This window comes from Vicia villosa, unplaced genomic scaffold (genome assembly GCF_029867415.1).
Source record: "Vicia villosa cultivar HV-30 ecotype Madison, WI unplaced genomic scaffold, Vvil1.0 ctg.001007F_1_1, whole genome shotgun sequence".
NCBI classification, from domain to species: Eukaryota; Viridiplantae; Streptophyta; class Magnoliopsida; order Fabales; family Fabaceae; genus Vicia; species Vicia villosa.
The window spans coordinates 646092-660657 of NW_026705448.1; positions in this window are offsets into that span (position 1 = coordinate 646092).

The following is a 14566-nucleotide window of genomic DNA, read 5'->3' on the forward strand; positions in this document are numbered from 1 at the left end:
GACTTAGGCAAAAATGAGCGTCTCGGTGGATTGAAAACCCGAAAGGGCGGTCCAGGCAAAAATTAGAGACAATAAACAGAAAAAATTCATCCTGGTAGGGCAATCTAGGCAAAAATTAGGGATTTATGACAAAGTAACTGCATCAGTCCATACTTCGTCACCTGAAGAGTCTGTACTTCATCGAAGGATCTTCAATCAAATCATCGCCAATCTGAAGCGACAAGCACAATTGGAACTCAAAGTTGTAAGGGAATAGTGGTTATTGCTTTCAATGTAGCCTTTTCCGCATAAATTACCATTTCCAACTTTTGTAAATACTCCATGGAATCACGCCTTTAGCTGATTACCATCCTATTAAATAAATTTGAGCCTTGTGCCCATTTGTTTGCAATCTTTAATTTCTTTCAGCTTGCAAAATGACGCTTTAATTGTGTTATTCACTTTTGAAAAAAAAAAAGAAAAAAAAATAGTTTTAAATGAATTTACTTCACTTTTCTTTTTCAAAATAAAAGCGAAATTTTCCTTTGAGTTGTGAACAACGGAAGGAACATCAGCAGTCGTCTCCATAGGATGAACAAAAGGATTCTTCCTGAAAAATTGTTGAGACAACGGTATTCTTGTCCCAGAAAAGAATTCTTGAAGCAATTATCCCTCGAGGTAAAGAAGCTCTTCTATCCCCATTGAAGAAGGTCTTTTATCCCCAGTGAAGAAGCTCTTTTATCCCCAGTGACGAAGATTTTCCATCTCCAGTGAAGAGGTTCTTCCATCTCAATGAGAAAAGATGCTTATCTTCCCCAGAGAAGTTTAAAGCACGCAACATCATTCATCACCTGTGTTATCTACACCGTGTTGAAGAACATTAACCAAGTATCTGGTTGTATTGCGACGTCGGTCCCTCTCCAGTATACACTTCATTGTCTGTCAGTATTGTCAGTATGCATGCTACATTCATGGCATTCATCATTCATACATATTTGCATCATTTATGCATTCTTGCATTTTTCAATAATCGCTTGTTCAGGATATACCTATCCCAAAAAAAAAGAAAAAAAAAAGAAGAAAAAGAAAAAAAAAGAAGCAGGTATGGGCGTGTCATCTCTCCAAGTAGGTTGTCACCCATAAGCAGAAATATCATCCTTTCTTTCTCCAGTTCCCCACTGAGATCATTCCTCGTGGAAGAAGGTTGCTTTAGTTTCTCCTCTCAAAACAAAGGAGAGAATCCCCAGTTGAGTTCATTCCTCATGGGTACAAAGTCTTGTTTGACTGTCTCTTTCCAATTCATTTTTGGTTAGAACCCTGTCTTTACCAAAGATTCAAATTCCGATTCCTCAAACAGAGTCGTGAAAAATAGAACCATAAGCAATAGCCTCATCATCTGAGCAGCTTATGTCTCTTTCAAAAATTTCCTCTCAAGGAAATCAATCATGAAGATCAGTTGACGATCAGGGCCTTATTACTGTTCACAAGGCTGAATAACCAGTAATTTCCCTAGCAGAGTCTCCAGGATCATTTTATCACTCGGCTGATAATTGATCATGTCTTCAAAACCACTATCACGAGGCTGGTAGTCGGTAACCTTTTGTTCTGGTTATATTATTTAACATGTCTATCCCAATGCTGATAGTCGATAATATTAACCGAACCTTTGAAACTCTTTTTACCTTGTCAAGTCTGTCACCATGCTGATAGTCGGTAATGCAGTTTCATACTTTCACCTTCGCATTATTAAACAAGTCTATCCCCATGCAGATAGTCGATAATGTCGATAGGTAAGCTTTTCTTACAAAGCTATCATTCCCCGGTGAAGCATACACTTGCTTTCCCGAAAAGACAAAACGGATTCTCTTCCTAAAACGGATTGAGACATCCTTCCCGATCTCTTTTCCCCAGCGGAGTCAGTTCTTGATATTCCCTCGGTAAAGATATCCTTGCATCATTCGCAATTTTGGTATCTTAGGTCCAAAATTTGCGTCTTCTGATATTTAAGTCTCTTCCACCCTATCAAAACGAAGATTTTCAATCTTCATGTCTCAGGTTGAAGAAACTTAAATAGGGGCATCTGTCATACCCCAATTTTTGACCTAAGATACCACCTCATATCATTGCATATGCATCATTTGCATCTCTAACAAATTGCATAGCTTGTGTTTGTTACTTGTGACTCAACAGGATTTAATCAGGAAATCACTCATCAGTACAAGTAACAATCAATTAGGGTTTTGTTCTCCCTTCATCTCAAAAGAACCATCTTCATCAACAATCCACATTTGGTCCTCAGAGATTCACTTCAACAAGCTCAACAGCTTTGAATCGACTGAATTAGGGTTTTGCCTGAAGATAGCATACTCCTGACTTTTGCTCAGAATTTGACCTAATAGCTTGGGATATGATATCAAGACTTCAAGTGCATCATTTTGACCTAATCCATTGGCTCATAACATCTCCTACACAAAGATTGATCAGACAAATCCTCAGCTCAGGGTTTTGAACTATCAGGGACTGAAATCAGGGATCACATTTGGGAAACCCTAAAAACCCCCAGGGAGTCAATCAAAAGTTTCAATCATCTTCAAATAATCCCTATGACAATATACAATGGAAATTGCATCTCAATTCAAGACCTACAGTCATCAATTTCATCAGATCGACAATTAGGGTTTTTGACCTAATTCACTGAACAACTGACTTTTTAATCAGGACATGGTGCCACAACTCAAACCATGGCTCAATATCCTCTAATGCTTCAATGTGATCCATTCATACCATTCATTTGATGAGGGTAGCCTGTTTCATTTGAAAACTCCAGAAACGCGATTCGTCTGAAAAAGTCAACTGTACAGGATCACCATTGACTTTTGGGGAATTTTGGTCAACCATGACTTTTGAAGTTTTAAATCATCAATATATGATATGAGAAGTCATTTGATCAAGAAAAATCAAGAAAATCAATCAAGAATCAAAAAGTCAAAGTTTGACTTTCATACTTAGAAATTTTTTCTAAGTGTTTTTTATGGTTTTTTCCAAACTTTGGAGGGGAATAACTCAAAATTTCACCTACAAACTGAAAAAAACTTCCAACATGAAAGTTGTAGATTTTGATCCAATGAACAACTTTGTCACATATAATTTTTTTCCATAAGATCAACCATTTAAGAGATATGGAGCTTCAAAGTTGGTATCTTTTGAAAACTTCACTTAAAACCTCATTTTTCTCAAAGTTCATGGATCTTTTTCACCCACTTCCTTAAAGATCTTGAAGAAACTTTCAACTAGGGTTTTGAAGTATGTAATATGAGCTTTCCAAAATGTCTAAGAGCATGAAAAAATATGGAGTGTAGCTATGGTTTTGAATTTTGACATTAGTGACCATTTCACTTGAAATTTCAAGCCATTTTTGCAAAGTTATGAACCAATTTGCCAAATAATGCAAGTAATGACACACCAAAGCAATGATTGAATGATATTTTCTGGTTTAAGATCAGATAGGAAAGAGATAAGAAGCTTGGCCAAAATAACCATGGTTTAGTTACTTTTAACCATTGCATTAAATGTGAAAGATTCCTTTCTATCCCTTAAGCCAAATCATCACTTCTTGAAGCAAGTTGCAAAATTCTGAGTTCAGAATCCTTGGCCTATAAATAGAGGTTCAAATCACTTCCAAATTCACACCAAAGTCTCACAAATTATAGGCTTTCTCTTTCTTTCTTGAATTGCAAGTTTCTTAAGTTTCAAAGAGGTAGAAATCCCAACCTCTAAACCCTTGAAGTTCTGAGCAAAGTGATGCTTCCCACAACTCATAAACATCATTTGAAACTTGTTTGAACCACTCATACACCCCAAAAACACCTCAAGCTCAAAATCACTACCTCACTTCTCAAATATGCATAACCATGGCCTTATCATGCCAAAATCCATTCAAGATCATTTCTGTCAAAACTAACACTTCCAACACCTCATATATATCACATATGAACTATCCAAACACTCACATATGATCTGAAACATCTCCATCTTCAAATTCGATTCATACTTGAAGCAACTGCAGATCGGGTGCCATGGCCATGCTCAGATGAATTCAACTTGTTCCAGACATCCAGACACCTTCCATAATCATCATAGAAGCTATTCAGATTGATACAAAGCATCTGTAACACCTCCAGATCAAAATCCAATTCTCAGTTTGGCCGTTTTTGAGGTAAGTGCACTTGAACTTCAAACTCTACTCTCCACGCATCATAACTGAAATATGAACATACCATCTCATTTCTGCACACATGAGGATCATTAACCCTCAATCAATTGCATCATAACTTGCACATACACGATTTCAGATTGAATCATAGAATTAGGGTTCTTCGTGTTCATCAGAAAATTGATAGCCTTAGAGTGAAAATAAATGCAATTAAAGACCACCATCATGATCCTTATGAAAAAACGAGTGAGTTAGACCCTTCACTTGATCAATTTGGTTCAGTTTTCAGAAAATTCAAAATCAAATGGGGATGGTGTTCTTGGCGCCATTTTTTTTGTTCAGAAATTCAAATACTTGTTTTAAATATAATCAAATGAGCGTGTATCATTAACAAGCTGCGCGCGCAGCTCAGTTGGTTGTTGTTTTGGTTGGTGAGCATAAGGTCACGGGTTCAACACCCTTAGGGACCAAAACATTTTTTTAACAACTATTTTTCTTTCATTTTCTTTTACAACTTCATTTAATTATTTAACACATCAAATTAACTCATTTTTTATTCATTTTTTACACACCTCTTATTTAATATACATATTTTATGAATATCAAAAAAAATCACAAAAAAAGATTTATTTAATATGTTTTTAATTAGGTTTAAAATGATACATTTTTAAGTGTTTTTAATTACTTTAAAAAATTGTTTTTCATTTAATTTTTAACCTAATCACTTGTAAATATTTTTTGTGATCAAACCCTAATCATCTAAGTGTTAATTGAGAATAATCTTTTGTTTATCTTGATTAAATTGACTTCTTTCAAAATTCAAATCGTTTTAAAACGAGCGATCGCGATTCTTTTCAAAAACGATAAACCATTTCTTTTTGATTTTCAAAGGAAACTTTTGATTAAATCTTTTTAATTGATCAATTGATTTTCAAAACGATGTGGGGCCTCTCGAATATTAGAGAGTATAAGTCCCTTTTCTTTTTCTTTGTACAGTTTTTAACAGAAAACTTTTTCCAAATTGCTTCCAAACAGTTCTTTCAAAAAACATTCAAATCATTTTCAAAAACCATCCACCCTGTTTTATGAAAATAAAACAGGGGCCTCTCGAATATTAGAGAGTATAAGTCCCTTTCGTCTTTCTTTGTACATAAAACTTCTTCAAAAATAAAATCTTTTCAAACAATTTTCAAATCATTTTCAAAACAATAAAACTTCTTCAAAATAAAATCTTTTCAAACAATTTTCAAATCATTTTCAAAACAACAAAACTTCAAAGAAACTTCAAAACTGTTCAATATACCATGGGCCTCCATGTAGGTATAAGTCCCGAGCCCTTTTGTACATACCCATTCCAGTACATGAAATTAGGTATTTCATTGTACGCTTTTTTGTACATACACTTTTTTTGTACATACCTCGATCAGTTTGATTTTTAACCCTGAATAATAAACCAAAAATGAAGGTTTTCTTTAAATCTTCCCAAAAATATCATGGGCCTCCATGTAGGTATAAGTCCCAAGCCCTTTTATAAATACCTGTTTACATAGCTTTGAATAAACTCAAGTGGACTTCTCCCCGAGTGTGAGTCCCGAGCCCTGTGTATACAAATGGATCATGCTTACAGGTATATTTCCTTCATAAACTCCATTATATACACACACTTTGTCATATATGTATAACTGTTCATATTTGTTCATGTACTTGTTCATGTTTGTTCGTACTTGTTCATATGTGTGATTGTGTTATATGCTTGTTCAACTTAATACAACACTAGGTTCCCCATAGCCTCCTATTGGGCTTCGTGCAAAGAATCTCCCTAGTTTAGGTTAGGACATAGAGTATGGTTTCCCGGTGAAATCGCTCTAAGAGCTCAAACCAACTATACCATGCCTCCCCTTGGGCTTTGTACAAACGAGTGACCCTCCCATAGCCTCCTCTTGGGCTTACAATGCAAGGACCCTGGATTGTCCCTCCCATAGCCTCCTCTTGGGCTTACAATGCAAGGACCCTCGGCTAGCCTCCTCTTGGGCTTCGTACAAGGACCCACGGGCTTCTTATAAGCATCCCCCAATATCCAAAACCAAATACCCTAGGAGATTAGACATTTTTCATCTCTATGCTAGGAGTATCTCTTATATATCATCACAAACAATCAATCAATCAAACTTTTTTGCCACAAGGCTGGCTAATCAATCAAACTTTTTTGCCACAAGGCTGGCTAATCAATCAAACCGTTTTGCCATCATACTGGCTGATTAATCAAAGTTTTTGTCACAAGGCTGACTTCATTGAAACTTTTGCCACGAGGCTGGCTGATTAATCAAAACTTTTTGTCACAAGGCTGACTTCATTGAAAGTTTTTGCCACAAGGCTGGTTAAACAACAAAAAAACATCTTTATCATTCTAAGCACCCTAAGTGGCATGGCCCCGGGCTTATAATGAAAAGATTTTCAAACACAAAAATCAAACAGATGTATGTGATGATATAGATTAGATACATCTAGCATTTAGACGACATTTGTCTATTTTCCTTTGCTTCCACTAGCATAAGTGGGAACTACGATTGCTCTGACTTTCTCAACATCCCTTTGAGAATACGTAGGCACAAGGTCGATCCTTGGCGAGCAAAACAAAACAAAAAAAACCATTCAAACCTTAGCACCCGTAGACCCCGAGCTACAGATGCTCTGATTCCCTCTAAGGGATATGTATGCAGAGGATCGCGATGATCTTTGCGAGCATAATCAAACAAACACCTTAGGTCCCACCTATTTCACAAGAACCTCTCAATAACATGGAATGAAAAACAAAGCAAAGAAACCTATAGAGTACTATAGATACGTTGGGTGCTAATACCTTCCCTTCGTATAACCAACCCTCTTACCCAAGATCTCTCCCCCACTTTTTAGGTTATTGCAGCTTTTTCCTTTTCCTCCTTTGGAAATATTAAAAAGTTTGGTCGAAACAAAGAAAAATCATTTTTTATGAGCACTCGAGCCCAAAGAAGGCATCAGGTGTCTCATCCCACAAAAAAGAGGAACAAAACGGTTTTTCGCCCGCGACAATAATCATTTGGGAAATTTGTGAAAAATGAGCCCAAAGTTGGATGAAAACTAGGTTAAAAACACTTAGAAAAATTTCTAAGTTTTTACAACCTAAAGCTTCAAAATTCCAAAACTCTTAAATGGTTGATCTTTTGAAAAAAGTTCCTATGTAAGATGTTGTTTTATTTTGCAAGATCTACAACTTTCATGTTGGAAGTTTTTTGAGTTGTGTAGGTGAAATTTTGAGTTCCCACAATGCCCTCAAAAACCCTAATTCCCGACTTTTTGCTCCTTGGTGAATCTCTTTGAATTTTTTTGGTCAAATGACTTTAATATCCATATATTGATGATATTGATCTTTGAAAGTCATGGTTTGACCAAAAATCTTAAAAGTCAAAGGTGAACCCATACAGTTGACTTTTTCTTGATAAAGTGAAAATTTGGACCTTTGTGTAGAATCAAGATCTTCTCCTCAAATGAGTGATGTAAATGGGTTATATTGAGGTAGTAGAGGTTCTTGAATCATGTCTTGAGTTTTGGATCCATGCCCCTGATTAAAAGTTAACTATCTTGGTGAATTAGGTCAAAAACCCTAATTGTCGACCATATGAAAATGATGACTGTAGACTTTGAATAGAGGTGTGATGTCCAGTGGATCTTGTAGTATGAGCTATTTTAAGATGATTTATGTCTTTGAATGATCCCCTGGGGATTTTTAGGGTTTCCCAAAGGAGATCCCTGATTTTAGTCCTTGATAGGCTCAAAAACCCTAGTCTGGTGACCTGAGTAAACCTGTACTCAGATGACTGGGTGTCTAATCAATCATAGGTGAAAAAATGAAGCTCTTGAGTCCTTATGATTATGTTAGAGATTATTCCTTCTACTGATTGATCCTTTTCCTGAGTTTTCTTGTCTTTGAACATCCTCGATTAAATGCCAGATGAAGAAGTGACTGCTCTGGGTACTTGTTTTGACCTGATGAAAATCCTGAAGATATGTCATCTCAAGGGGGTCAAAAATTAGGGTATGACACTAGGAGTCTCAGAGCTTTTTCTCAATCTTAAAGATATGTTGACTGGTATCTATAAGAGAGTTTTCTCTGAGTGTAGTATCTGCATGACAATTACTTTCGTGATCACCGCTCTACGTCCTAAAAAATAGGCTTTAAGTGGGGTTAATGTGTTTCTAGGTCCTCCTTGTACAAATTAGTCTCGGAATGCATTGGCGGAGTTAATCACAACCAGCCATGCAAATCCCAAGAGTAGATTTGGGAACCAGGATTAGAGGGCCTTCACCGAGAAGACATCCTTCATCCTATCTTATGTTGCACTCAAATCCGGGTATAGGATTTCTCACCACAAGGGGGAATCAAGCCTTTTCCCGATACAGAATAAACAAAATAAACAAGTATATATGCAACAATCACATGAAATGACACATAGGTTAGGCAGGACCTCTCTTGTTTGAGGATGAATTTGGTATCCCTAATTCCTCATTGGGGACTGGACCAGCACAGGTCAACCATTGGTGTGGATGAAAAACCAAGGTTATTACTATCCCCAGCAGAGTCGCCATTTTTCTGTGGTGTCATTTTTTTACCTCCCCGTTTCACTTGGGAGGACGGCACGCTAGACCCTTCACGCGGAATTTGGAAGGAGAATGCGCCCGGGGCGGGATGAATTTTATTTCAGTTCTTCCTACGATATCACACGAACTTTTTAATTATCCTACGAGTAGGAAAGAGAAAAAATATCTCAAATAAACCCTAGGAGTTTGCTAAGTGTGGGGATTCACCTAGACCAGAAATTCTGGAGTCTGGGAGGTCGGTTATACATAGGGAAGAGTTTAAGCACCTACATATCCGTAGTACTCTACGGGAACCTTCTCTGTGTCGATGTGTTTGTGTTTATTGCTGATTGTTTGGGAAAGTTTCTCCTTTGTGTTAGGAGAAGGAATTGAATTGATTTGAAAAAGACTGACTGACTGACTATTTTTGGTTTCTTATTAGCTCGCTGAGATTCCTTGTGAACCTCATGCCTACATATCCCTAATGGAAGTCAGAGCTTTTTGTAGTTCGGAGAACTAATTAGGGAAATTAATATTTTTGATGCCTTTCTTGAAGCTCAAGGTTGAAACTTGAATTAAATCTCTGTTTACAGTAAAGAGGCATGAAATCATCTTTACAGAGAGGTATTTCTACTATTCTACCACAAACATTTTTAAAGTGACAGAAAAGCTAAAATTGTTTCATTAAGAGAGGGAGCCTACTTGGTTGATCAAGTATGACAGCCACATGCCTCTTGAATGAAAGAAGGATTCTCATCCAAATTAGGGAAAGTGTACAAGTCTGGGTTTGTTTTCCTCAGAGCATGCCTTTCAAAGTCCAAAATGGGAGAATGTTTGAAATTGAAATTGAAATTGAAATATTTGTTTGTTTGAATGTGGTGAGATAGGAGAAATATCTCTCTATAGAGATGAGATATGTCTATCTACTGTTTGAAAGATTTGATTTTTAGCTGGCTTGTATGAGGCCCAAGCTTGAGGCTTTTGATTGATTTATTATTTTATTGACTCTGGGAGATAACTCTACTAGGGATTGATTTAAATTAAGAAGTCTTTGTGTTATGTACAAAGCCCAGAATTGAGGCTGACTCTTTATTGAGAAATATGTCTTTTACTGACTGAGACTGGTGAGATTATCTTTTTAAAGAAAGAATGGAGGCTGACCCTTTCCAGGGGTTTTATTTTGCTGGAGAGTTTGTCTTTTGAAAGAATGAATGGAGGCTGGCCCTTTCCATGGGTTTTTGAATGATGGCAGAAAGAATAACTAGTTGAGACTTCTTGTTTAAAGCCCAAGATTAAGGCTGACACTGACTGAGGATAGACAGATAGGGAACCTAGACTCTGCTAAGGAAAATTAATGAAGATAAGGGTGACAGAGACTGTCCATGTCTCTCATTCCAAAAGGTGAACTCAATGTGAGATTGAGACATTCTTAGCTTGTTTAAAGTCTGGTTTGAAGAGTGGAAGAAACTCACCAGGGTAGGCTGAAAGGTGACTAAAGACCTGTTCCTATGTTTATAAGAAACCTGATGGGTCCTTGTATACAAGCTTAAGAGGCAGCTGGGAATGCTTTTAAGAAGCCCGTGGGTCCTTGTACAAAGCCCAAGAGGAGGCTAATCGAGGGTCATCGAGGGTCCTTGTTATAGCACAGGAGAAAGCTATGTGGTTTTGAACTTATTTTGGCTCTAAGCAAATGGGTAAGAGGTTTCACCAGGAATAATTCCTCTTGGGTGGATGTGACCTAGTTTTTGTTCTAAGGCATTTTCAAGATGTTTCACCAGGAATAATTCATCTTGAGGGTTTGAACTAAAGATCTCTAATTAGGAAAGAGCCTTCACCGGGAAGACATTCTCAATCCTAGGTCATATTCCTATAATATATATAGTTTAATTGTCCTAAGGTTTGTACTCAGACGTAGTCCTAAACAACATATATACAGTTTATATTTGACAGTAATTTAAACAAAGACTGTAAATTGAAAGCATGTAAAGCCTAACCTGGATGGAGTGGAGGCCTTTGAAGAAGTACGTACAAAGCATCACCAACAATTTTGTTGTTTTATTGATAACAATTGAATATTTATTATAAACAGTTAAAGGTTTTTGAAAATAGAAGATGTGAAGATGGACATATGTCACATAGGTATCTGAAGAGTTTCACCGGGAATAATGCCCTTCAAATACCAGAAGAAAGTTTTGAAAACAGAAAGAAGATTTTGTAAATATAGTTTTTGAAAACAAACTATGAAAAGAAAGAAGGTGTTGGGACTTACACTCTATTAGAGGCCCAAAAGATGATTTACTGTTTATGAAAAAAAGCAGTTGAAAGATTTGAAATGATACAAAGTTTCGTTGTTTGAAAACCTTGATCGCCTGTTTAATTGAAGTTAGGAAACAGTTTTGAAAATTGACCAAAGTCAACTTAATTAGGGTAAAGACAAAGTCTATACCTAATTAAGACCTAAATGATTAGGATTGTATCACTAAAATATTTATGAGAGATTAAGTTTTGAAAATCAAATGAAAACTATGTTTTTAAAGTATTAAACTATACTTAAAACATATGATTTTAAACCTAATTAAAATATATTGAAATAATATATTTTTTGTGATTTTTTGGATATTCTCAAAATATATATATTAAATGAGAAGTGTGTGAAAAATCAAGCAAAAATGATTTAATTTGAAGGGTAAATTGATTGGTTGAAGTTGTGAAAAAAATAAGTGAGAAAAGTGATAAAAAAAATAAGGATTTGTCTCCACCAAGGCTTGAACCCACGCTTCCATGGTTACCACACAAAACAAAGCCAACTGAGATACGCACTCAGTGTGACTAAAGAGGGACTTCATTTGGTTATATGTAAAACACACGTGTTAAAATGAAAAATAAAAACAAAAGGTCTGAGGGGGGATTGAACCCCAGACCTTGTGGCAAGAGAGAGTGGAGCGCATGTAACCAAGTGAGCTGAACGTTTTAGTCTTTCAAAACACGCTTTCAGTTAAATATATTTTAAAACTTCCCTCTAAGCATTCAAAAATGGCGCCACCCACCATCTTCGTCTTCAACCTCTAGCCTTTGGATTTTTGAATTTCCATATCTCTCAATTCTCAACCAATGACCATAGTGTAAACGTGAAAGTTGTTTTAAATTGACTCACGATTATAAACATATAGCTAACACAGATTTTTATTAACTATATCTAACCAATAAACTGGAAAACGCAAAGAACCCTAAAACTTAAAAATCAAATTAAATGCTTATAACGAAAGATAAATAGATGATGATAGAGGATTTTTAATCCTCTGATGATGCTAAATGAAATGGTGTAGAGTTTTAACAAAAACAGTACGTGAATTAAAGAGGTGGAGTTTGAGAGCTTACCTCTGAAAATGGAGGTCGTGAAACTGGTAGAGAGCTCTTGAGCTTGTATGGATGATCCTAAAAGCTTCATGGGGACACAACGAAGCTATCTGAATGCTTATTGTAACTTGAATGCTTCAGAATTACCCTGCTCGACTCCCTCGATTTGAGCTTCAAGTGAATATGGAGGTGAGTGATTCTGGGTTTACAGATGAGCTGCGACCATCTGGATAGCTTCACGACACCCTAAGGAACCTGTTTGGATGCTTGGAATAGTCTGACACCTTTTGAATTGCTCTATGGACCTCCAACTGACTTTGCTCCAAATTGAAAGTGAAGATGGTGTTCTTGCACTTACAGAAGTGTTCCAGGTGCTTGGATCACTTCTAATGGACTCCCTTTAAAGGTTAGAACAGTTAGTTTCAAAGGAAGAGATCTGGTTTGAAGAATCAGAGTCTTCTTGTCAAAGAACCTTTGAAAATCCTAAGTGTGAGAGGAAGAAGGAGAAAGCAAGAATTGTAGTTGCTTTGGTGTGATTAATATGAAGGACGACACTTCTATTTATAGGCAAAGAATTCTGTACAGATTGAGGGAGTGAGCTTGCTTAATGAGAGAGTTTTGGTTTCTTGGCCATGAAGAAATTCAAAGAATCTCCAAAGTGCAATGATGGCCAAACCGAGTTAGCTCCCTATCCATTGATGAATCTTTGCTTACCATAAATTCTCAAAAGTAATGATTACATAATCACATGTTCTTGTTTTTTAGAATCTTCTTCAATTCTTATGCCATGGTGGAAATGGGTGCATGGGATGTTTACAGATGTTTTATGGGTCGTGTAGCATCCATTAGTGAAGCCATATGCACAAAATTGCAAAGTTTCAAATTGTACATGACCTATAATTTTACTTCATGAGGCCAACTTTGAACAAGCATAACTCCTAGCTTAAAATGAATTTGGAGAAGGTTGAGCACAATTTGGAGAGATATTAACATGTAATTAAATTCATTAGTTTGGAGTTTTTCCAAAATCATTTGGGAAATTTGTGTAAAGCAGGCCCAAAGTTTGAAGAAAACTAGGTCAAAATACTTAGAATTCTTCTAAGTTTTTCATGACCTATAACTTCCAAAGTCCATATCTCTTAAATGATTTATCTCTTGAAGAAAGTTCCTTTGAGGGAAGTTGTTTTCTTTGATGAGATCTACAACTTTCATGTTGGAAGTTTTTGAGTTGTGTAGGTGAAATTTTGAGATCCATGAACTAGGTCAAAATGCACTTAGTTTGACTTTTATTGACTTTTTTATCCTTGATGAATTTTCTTGATTTTCTTTGGCCAAATGACTTCAATAATCATATATTGATGATATTGGTCCTCAAAAGTCATGGTTTGACCAAAAAACTTGAAAGTCAAAGGTGATCTTGTATAGTTGACTTTTTTCAAATGAAGTGAAATTTTGGACTTTTGTGATGAATCAAGTTCTCCTCCTCAAATGAGTGATGTGAATGGATTATATTGGGGTAACAGAAGTTCTTGAGCTATGTTTTGAGTTTTGGATCCATGTCCTGATTAAAAGTCAATTGTCCAGGTGAATTAGGTCAAAAACCCTAATTGTCGACCAGATGAAATTGATGACTGTGGATCTTGAATTGAAGTGAAATGCCCAATGGATATTGTCATATGGACCATTTGAATATATTTTAACCATTTGATAGATGTCCTGGAGCTTTTTAGGGTTTCCCAAATGTGGTCCCTGATTATAGTCCTTGATGGGCTCAAAACCCTAGATTGGTGAATTAAGCAAACCTGAGTCCAGATGATTGGTGTCTAATCAATCATAGGTGAATAGAATGAAGCTTTTTGACTCCGATGATTGTATTGGAGACTAATCCTCTTATTGATTTATCCTTTGCCTGAGCTCTTTTGTCCTCGAACATCCTCGATTAAGTACCAGATGAAATAAGTAACTGCTCTGAGTATCTGTTTTGAATTTGATGAAAAGTCTGGAGATGTGACTGCTCAGGGGGTCAAAATTAGGGTATGACAGCTTAGTCGGAACCACTCGTTCAGCGCGTTTTTTGGATTGTTCGCAAAGGATTTTAGGGACATTTCCACACACAAACCAGTTTGGAAAAGGAGGGCTTAAAGCCACACCAAAGTGAGCGCTAGGTAATGGAGGGAATTTTGGAGAATAGAGCTTGAAAGCCACTTCATAATGTTGTTCTGGTCGAACATACGTGGGCAATTTCAGCTTATCCAATTTATCAGAAAAAATTTCACGCAAAGTGACCGCAGCTTCACGAACGGTCCGACTAAGGTCATTAGGCATGTAGATAGTTTCAAAGAACTTTTGAAAAGCTTGAATTTCTTTAATATGGGTTGAAGTACCTTTTTTGAAGTTCGCCTG